The sequence below is a fragment of the Enhydra lutris genome, unplaced genomic scaffold (assembly GCF_002288905.1).
Source record: "Enhydra lutris kenyoni isolate GAN:26980312 unplaced genomic scaffold, ASM228890v2 scaffoldscaffold8, whole genome shotgun sequence".
In the NCBI taxonomy this organism is placed as follows: domain Eukaryota; kingdom Metazoa; phylum Chordata; class Mammalia; order Carnivora; family Mustelidae; genus Enhydra; species Enhydra lutris.
In genome coordinates, this window is record NW_019154092.1 from 16831544 (window position 1) to 16840814 (window position 9271).

The 9271-nt window shown below is 38.4% G+C and overlaps 1 pseudogene; it reads right to left on the reverse strand.

The window, feature by feature from the left end:
- Nucleotides 1–1047: 1047 nt before the first annotated feature.
- LOC111142695 lies at nt 1048–1748 on the reverse strand (annotated as a pseudogene).
- Between the last annotated feature and the right edge of the window lie 7523 nt (nt 1749–9271).

Consider the following 9271-nt stretch of genomic DNA (forward strand, 5'->3'; position numbering starts at 1 on the left):
AGAAAAGGAAAGGAGCAAGTACCAGGAATGTGGGGAAGAAGTTGAGAAGAAGGTGACAGTACTGTCCAGGTTCCACCAGATGTGAGCCAAGTAGAGATTCACAGGATTCAGACAGAAGGGCTGATAGCCTCACAATGATAGAGTCTAAAGTGGGTTGGAGAGGACATGGTGTAAGCCTGTCAGAGTCTTTAAAGGGCATCTCTTTAAAGAGCTGTGTCAAACCCAGTAAAACTGACACCAACAGAAGAGTGGAGAGAACCGGGGAGGCAGTCTTGTGGAAAGTTTGACAGTTCTCCCTTGCTGGGAGGTGCGGAAAATCTGGAGGGCACCATTTTGGACAGAAAACCTTACTCTGGTGTTGGGAAGTCACAAAAGTGCCACAGACACTGAGAAAGGCTATAAGGGGACACAGAGTTTCACAGGGCACAGTGATCACAGACCAGAGCAGCAGGGGATCATGCTACTGATTCAGAAACTATAAAATTCAAAAACAGGAAGAGTCACCTTTTGGGGAGTAGCCCTGTACCAGTTATCCAAACTTACCCCAGGTCAGACAACCCGGTGGGTTTCACAGAGCAGCTGGCAACATGGAGAGAGGAGCAAGTGCGTGTCACATAAAAAGGATTTAAAACAAACAGCTAGAAGAAAAGAATGGTAGAAAACTGCTCCTTGGCTCTTAGGAATTGAGGGCAGTACTGGGGCTGGGTGGACACATGCACAAGAAACAGCACCAAAGAGGTTTCCTGTTTAGCAATCAGTTGCTGAGGGGGAAGAAGATCCAGGGGGCATGTAACAGGAAAAAAGCTGGGGTTCTGTAGGCAAGTCTCTGGAGGCTTAATAAAAAAAAAAAAAAAAAAAAAGGAGTGCACACTGCAGACCAGTGATGAAATGGCTCTGGGCCCCAATGGGGGAGGAGGCAGATGGGGGTGGGTGTCATTGACAGTGATGAGTAGAATAGCCTCATAGTAGACATCACAGGGCCACAGGGAAAGATATGCCTATTAGGTCACATAGGGCTCCTTCCAGCATGGATGGGAAGGCACAGTCTCACACAGAAGGTCTGTTGATACCTGGATGGTAGAAGGCTCAAAGGTCCTCCTATCAACAGTGGCCCTTTTTGGCAGTGTCAGCAGAGAGGGTGGTCAAATTTGTTTTCCATAACCTGGGGTTCATCTTTTGGGTGAGCTGATATTCTTGATAAGAAACCAACTTTTGAGCCTTTGAGGATTTTTTTTTTTTTTTTTTGCTCTTTGGGAAAAAGCCTTCTCTGGAAAGACATTTATGGCCTAGCCCGGTAAAAGGAGATTCAGCATTGGCCCCCCCCATCAACCATGATCAATGGGCCATACCTGATGCTTAAGCCTCCCAGAGTGAGTTTCTGCCCTAGGAAGGAGGTAGGAGACTCAGCTGTGGTGGAATAATTGGTTCCCTTGATAATGGAGAACCTCTTTTCCATTCTTTTTTGTCTGGTTCTTTTCATTCCACATCGTGTTTATGAGATTGTTCATTACAGCATAGCATCCCATTGCACATGCAACAACTTATTTATCCATTCTATTGATGGTGGACCTGCAGGTGAATTCCAGTTTGGGGCTGGCTTGGCGTCACCAGGCTTTCCATTGGCCACAGTGGGGAGGGTCAAGAAGGTTGGGTGGTCTGATGGGACTCCCATCTTCCTCATCTCCAGTCTCTTCCTGCTCTCACAGTAGTGCCTGCTGCTTCTGATTCTGCTTCTTTCGTTGTGGCAATGGTCACAGCAGGTTGTGGAGGGCGATGAATCCCCAGCCTCCAGCTCAACCCCTCCCTCCAACAATGAACCTTCAGTATTTCTAAAATGCACTATGACTTTGACATTCTGCTCTATTGGCCTGTGTGATCCTCCCAATTCTGTTTAATAAACCCTTTAAAGCCACCCAAATGTCATCTCTCCTTTGATGTTTTCTTCATTTCTCTGGACAGAAGTGCTATAATCTCTGTACTTTTACAGTACTTTGTTCTTACTTCTAGTGAATATTTACACATTTTTATGTCTTTCACCTTTAGATTGGAATTGGTTTGAGATTGGGGATGGCCTTAATTATCCTTCCTAGCACAGTTCACAGTACTTCCTAGGTAAATAAATGAAAATAATCAAATCAGGTATTAGGAATAGCTTTTACTCTAATAATCATGAGTTTTATTTTAGGCATACTAATTTTGGACATATTGAGTTGATATATTGAGGTTGGGTGAAGAGCAGCAACTCAGAAAAGATTTTATGGCCAATGAAGAAGATGTAGGAGTTACCAACAAAGACAGTAATAAACACTGATTGGGTCCCACATTTCTCAGCTATGGTCTAAAGAAAGAATGTTTATAGGAGGTATAGAAAGGGTTGGAAGTTGGAATTTGGGGTATGCGGGAGAAAATCCATAGACATCCTTGTTGGAAAAAATAAAAAATAACACATAGTTGACCCTTTTGCCTGGGGTTCAAGAAATAGGTGGATTAAGGGCTGCCTGGGTGGCTCAGTGGGTTAAGCCTCTGCCTTCGGCTCGGGTCGTGGTCTCGGGGTCCTGGGATCAAGCCCCGCATCAGGCTTTCTGCTTGGCAGGGAGTCTGCTTCTCCCTCTCTCTGCCTGCCTCTCTGCCTACTTGTGATCTCTCTCTCTGTCAGATAAATAAATAAAATCTTAAAAAAAAAAAAAAGAAATAGATGGATCAAAAGATGTTCATTCGGTTTCCTCTAAGATTAGAAGCTACTTATGCAAAATTTTCATCCCAGGCTCCTGTTCAGCTGCTTCAAACCCTTGTCCATTTTTCATCTTCACATCTCTTCTTTTCTGTGGTGTGTGTGTGTGTGTGTATTTCTGCCTATTTTGCAAAAGCAAGAGAGAGTGGGAAAGGTGAAAATATCTATTTTTCCCTTTAAAAAAATGATAAACTGGGTGACTGTGTGACTCAGTGGGTTAAGCCTCTGCCTTTGGTCATGATCTCAGGGTCCTGGGATTGATCCCCACATTGGGCTCTCTGCTCAATGGGGATCCTGCTTCCCCCTCTCTCTCTGCCTGACTCCCTGCCCACTTGTGATCTCTCTCTCGTTCTGTCAAAAAAATAAATAAATTTTATAAAAAATTTTTAAAAATGACAAACTAAAAAAACTGAAAAACTTTTTTTTAATAGAAAAATAACATTTTGGGGGTTCTAATTATTTAGATAAGTTTGTTTTTGTTTTTAACTTACTCTCCTTTGCTTTCTTAGTGCCTTTAGGAAATAAACACTGGCTTATATAGATTATCTAATTAAAAAGATAAAGTGAGTTCTGTGTTTCCATATAACTCCTTAACATTTTAAAAAATTGATAAATGTTTAAAAATTGATAAATTTTAAGTATAAAAATTAAAACTGCATGGAAAAAAAACAACAGCAAACACCAAAAGCAAAGGCAAAATGCAAAATGGCAAACGGGGGAAATGTTGTCCCCATATCATACACAAAAGACAAAATTCTTTAATATATAGAAAGCTCTTACAAATCAAGAATAACACCAGCAACCAAGTTAAAAATGGATAAAAACTAGAAGTTTCAGAGAAGAAAATTTAAGGGCTTTTGAATATTTGAAAAGATATTTAATTTCATCCATAATAAAAATACAGTCTAAAACTACATTGAGATACTATTTTTCAACTGTCCAATTGACAAAGATCCAAAAGTAAGTAATATTCTACATTGTTGAAGGTATGGGGATCCATAAATTGATAATGGGAATATAAATCGATTCAGCCATTATTAGTTCAACCCTCACTTGGTGCCTCTTTATCAGGGATTCTTTCCAGCCCAGTTTTTCTCTGCTTTTGGCAGTTTCCTATTTGATGTGGACCTTAGAAAAACTGAAGTTCAGTTGAAAATATTTCTAATGTGTGGGGAAAATGAAGACTGCCTTGTGTATGCCAAAACCAAACCAAACCAAACCAGGGCAGTTTGGCAATATTTAACAAAATTAAATCTGGATATATCCTTTGACCAGCAATTTTGCTTCTAGGAATTTATCCACTAAATTTGTGTATATTAATTAGTACAGGATTGATTATTATTATATCTTTAGTAATAACAAAGATTGTGAATTACATATCTATCATTAAGGGTCTAGTTTGAAATAATCATGGTAGAGGGGTGCCTGGATGGCTGTCTGTTAAGCATCTGACCATTGATTTTGGCTCAGGTCATGATCTCAGGGTCATGATATGCAGCCCCATATCACCTCAGTCTCTGAGCTCAGCAGGGAGTCTGGTTGAGATTCTCTCTCCCCTTCTCTCTCTGCCCCTCTCCCCTCTGTGCACTCTCCCTCTCAAATAAATAAATAAATCTTTTAAAAAAATCATTCCCAGGGAGTTCTCTGAGGCCACAAAAAAGAATGAGGAAGATCTTTATGTGCTTATGTAGAAAGAGCTCCAAAATACTTATTTATTATTTTTTTCAACATGATAAGTGTACTTTTTAATATCTATCACCTATTTTCCCCATCCTTCCACCTACCTCCCTTCTGGTAACCATCAATTTATTCTCTATAGTTAAGAGCCTGTTCCTGGGCGCCTGGGTGACTCTGTGGATTAAGCTTCTGCTTTTGGCTCAGGTCATGATTCCAGGGTCCTGGGATCAAGCTCCACATCAGGCTCCCTGCTGGGCCAGAAGCCTGCTTCTCCCTCTCCCGCTCCCCCTTGCTTGTGTTCCCTCTCTCTCTGTGTCTCTCTCTGTCAAATAAATAAATAAAATCTTTAAAAAAAAAAAAAAAAAGATTTTGTTTCTTGGCTTGTCTCTCTCTCTTTTTTCCCTTTCCTGATTTGTTTTGTTTCTTAAATTCCACATATGAGTGAAATCATATGGTATTTGTCTTTTTCTGACTTATTTTGCTTAGCATACTCTATAGATCCATCCATCTCATTCCAAATGGTAAGATTGCATTCTTTTTATGGATGAGTAATATTCCATTATATAATATTCCACATCTTCTTTATCCATTCATCTATCACCAGACCTAGGGCTGCTTCCACAGTTTGGCTGTTGTAGATAATTCTGCAATAAACATGTAAGGGTGCATATATCCCTTTAAATTAATGTTTTTGTGTTTGGGGGCTAATTACCCAGTAGTGCAATTCCTGGATCCTGGAACAGTTCTATTTTTAATTTTTTAAAAAAGATTTTTTTCATTTATTTGGCAGAAAGAGATCATAAGTAGACAGAGAGGCAGGCAAAGGGTGGGGGGAAGCAGGCTCCCTGCCGAGCAGAGAGCCCGATGAGGGGCTCGATCCCAGGACCCTGAGATCATGACCCAAGCTGAAGGCAGAGGCTTTAACCCACTGAGCCACCCAGGCGCCCCTATTTTTAATTTTTTGAGGAACCTCCAAACTGTCTTCTACAGTGGCTGCACCCAGTTTGCATTCCCACCAACTGTGCATGAGGGTTCCTTTTTCTCCAGATCCTTGTTAATACTTGTTGTTTCTTGAGTTTTTTATTTTAGCCATTCTGCCAGTTGTGAGGTAGAATCTCATTGTGGTTTTGATTTGCATTTTCCTAATAGTGATGTTGAGCATCTTTTCATGTGTCTGTTGGCCATCTGTAAAATCTTTTCTGCAGAAATGTCTGTTCATGTCTTCTGCCCATTTTTAATTAGATAATTTGTTTTTTGGGTGTTGAGTTGCATAAGTTCTTTATATATTTTAGATACTAACCCTTTATCGGATACGTCATTTGCAAATATCTTCTCCCATTCAGGTGGTTGCCTTTTAGTTTTGTTGATTGTTTCCTTCACTGTGCAGAAACTTTTTATTTTGATGTAGTCCCAATAGTTTGTTTTTGTTTTTGTTTCCTTTGCCTCAGAGGAGATATCTAGAGTGATGTTATTACAGCCGTTGTCAGAGAAATTACTTCATGGGTTCTCTTCAAGGATTTTTATGGTTTCAGGTCTCACATTTAGGTTCTTACTGCAGTTTGAGTTTATTTTTGGGTATGGTGAAGGAAAGTGGTCCAGTTTCATTCTTTTACATGTAGCTGACCAGTTTTCCCAATACCATTTGTTGAAATGACTGTCTTTTCCCCATTGTATATTCATTCTTTCTTTATCAAAGATTACTTGACTATATAACTGTGGGTTTACTTCTGGGCTTCCTATTCTATCCTGTTGATCTATGTGACTATTTTTTTATGCCAGTAATATATCATACTATACAATTTTAATTACTATCACTTTGTAATATAACTTGAACTCTAGAATTCAGTTTTGTTCTTCTTTCAAGATTACCTTTGCTATTTTGGGTCTTTAGTGGGTCCATACAAATTTTAGGATTGTTTGTTCTAGTTCTGTGAAACATAGTTTTGGCATTTTGAAAGGGACTGCATTAAATCTGTAGATTACTTTGGGTAGTATAGACATTTTAACAATATTTGTTCTTCCAACCCATAAGCAGGGAATGTCCTTCTATTTGATTATATCATCTTCAGTTTTTTTCACCAGTATTTTATAGTTTAGGTCTTTCAGGTTTTTAACCTTTTTGGTTAAGTTTAGTCCTTGGCATTTTATTATTTTTAGTGCAATTGTAAATGGGCTTGTTTTCTTAATTTCTCTTTCTGCTGCTTCATTCATAGTGTACAGAACAGATTTCTGTACATTGATTTTGTATCCTGTGACCTTACTGAATTCACTTATTAGTTCTAGTAGTTTTCTGGTGAAGTCCTTAGGGTTTTCTATATATATCATATATATCATATCAACTGCAAATAGTGAAAATTTTACTTCTTCCTTACCAGTTTGGATGCCTTTTATTTCTTTTTGTTGTCTGATTGCTGTGGCTAGGACTTCCAGTGCTATGCTGAATAAAAGTGGTGAGAGTGGACATCCTTGTCTTGTTCCTGACCTTAAGGTATAAGCTCTGTTTTCCCCCATTGTGTATGACATTAGCTGTGGGTGTCATGTAATAATTCTTATAAAGTTGACTTGGACTGTCTCTGATGAGCTTCTCATTCTCATGCTAGCCCTACATTTTCAATTACTAAATTATTCAAATAGTACGAGTACCTGCTACATAGGAGGATACCACAAAGGTGTTATAGTACCAATAATGGGCAAACCCAGAAAAACATAGTCCCTACCTTCATGTAGCTTAGAATTTAATAGGGAAGACAAACAATCATGCAAATGATATAGCTCATCAGTGAGTTAATGCTAGGAAGGATAGGAATAAGGTCCTATGAGAGCTTTTAGCAAGGACTGAGGGGATCAGAGAAGCAAAGCTTGAGATCTAAAAGGATAAGGAGATTTTAGTTGGCAAAAGTAAAAGATAAGATGGAATTACAGACAGAAAGGAGCATAACTGTTTAAAGGTTGGTCACTGTTGCTGGAACACAGCATTTAGGAAAGAACAGGGCAGGATAAGGCTAGAGAGATGGGCAGAGTTATTTACAAAATTGATTTTTATCCTCAGAGTAATATAAAACCATGAAGGACTCTAGCAAAGTATTGACAGATTATATTTGCACTGTAGTGCAGAGAAATGATTGGAGGGTGCCAAAGAGGAGGCAAGAAGAGCAATTAGGTAAGTTGGTGCTGGCTCTTGGCAGGAAACCTCAGGTCCCACCCACAGAGCTGTTTGAATGTCCTTACAGCATGGTGACTGCCTTCTCTTAAAGCAAGTGATCCAAGAGGTCAAGCCAGAAACTGCAATATCTTTTATGACCTTGGAAATTACACACCGTCATTTGTTTGGTATTTTAGTGATCACACAAGTCAACCTTGATTCAGTGCGGGGAGGGGATTACACCGGTGGCAGGAATCACTGAAGCCATCTTGGAAGATGGCTACCACAGACCAAACTTTGTAGAACTCCATTTCATTTCTGGGTGGTGTACTACTGTGGGAGTGCAAAGGAAACTAAGAAGCAGCACAGAGAAAGGAGGAATACTAGAAAGGTTGTGAGATGAAATCCAGCCCAAGAAAAGGAAATTTCAAGAAATCTACCAAGAGGACATGTTAGAGGAGAACCAAAAAATTTTGTTCGATTAGAGACATAGATTTAATGGCAAGCTCTTCCCTCATAATATGATTTAACATTTATTTTGATTCACCACCTCCTCTTATAACCTTTATTAAAGAGACTTTTATCCCATCTTTTCTTTGATAATCCTCCTTTAACAACCCTTATGATTTTCATGATATTCCTCACAAAATTCTACTGATACTTTGAATGGAATTATGTTACATTTATTATTTGTGAGAAACATTTTTATAAGGATTAGACTCCTCTTTAAAACACTTAGCACATTTCTGTTTGTAAATTTTCATTTAAATCACCTAAATAAAGTTGGCAATTTAAAAAGTGTTGTCACATATCTGTCATTAATTTGCTTTCTGGGTATTATTTTTGTTGTTGCTACCGTGAATGGGATCTCCTCTCTGCCCCCATTACCATTGTAGTGTTTTCAATCTAGAAATGTATTTACTCTATCTCCCATTTTATGGATAAGGAAAGAGGTCCAGAGAAGAGAGTGACTGGGCTACAGTTATAGAGTGGGAAAGTTGGAGATTGCAGATTTTGAACACCCAAATTTTATTGTGCTCCACTAATAGTAAATGAAGTTGCTTACCCAGTCAAACCTTATTAAAATGGATAGTCCTTGAAGTATCACTCTGTCTTCTTTGGTTTTTTCCTATTGTTTTATTAAATTTTTAATTTTAATTCCAGTATGGTTAACATACAGTGTTCTATCAGTTTCAAGTGTATGGTAGTGATTCACAATTCTATACATTACCCAGTGCTCATTATAATAAGAAGTATAACTTTCTTTCTATCAGATTTCAAAGTAGTACTATACATTTTATAGCATATCTCCACTTTTTAGCATTGTCAATGTGAAATAGAGTGTCATGACTTGAGAAACTGCCTCTCATCTCCATTCAATTCTCCTAAGACCTGATTCCTACCAGACAGGAACAATTTTTTCTTTGAGGTCTAAATAGACCTAACAACCTATTGCACTGAGTAAATATTTAATGAAGATTGAATATTTCCTCTGCAGTGGATCAATTTACTCTTGTTGATTATCTTAGGAAAGCTTTTTTTTTTTTTAATGTCAAGTAGTAGGTTAAGATACTTGTTTTCCTGAATATTATTATTATTGCCAAAGTGTGTTTCAGTAATTTAACAATGCATGTTTCTTAGTTTTTTTCAGTCGTCTGTTTTTCCTGATTTGTATGTGAGGTTTGAATTATTGTGTTATCTCAAATACAAATCTGAGATTT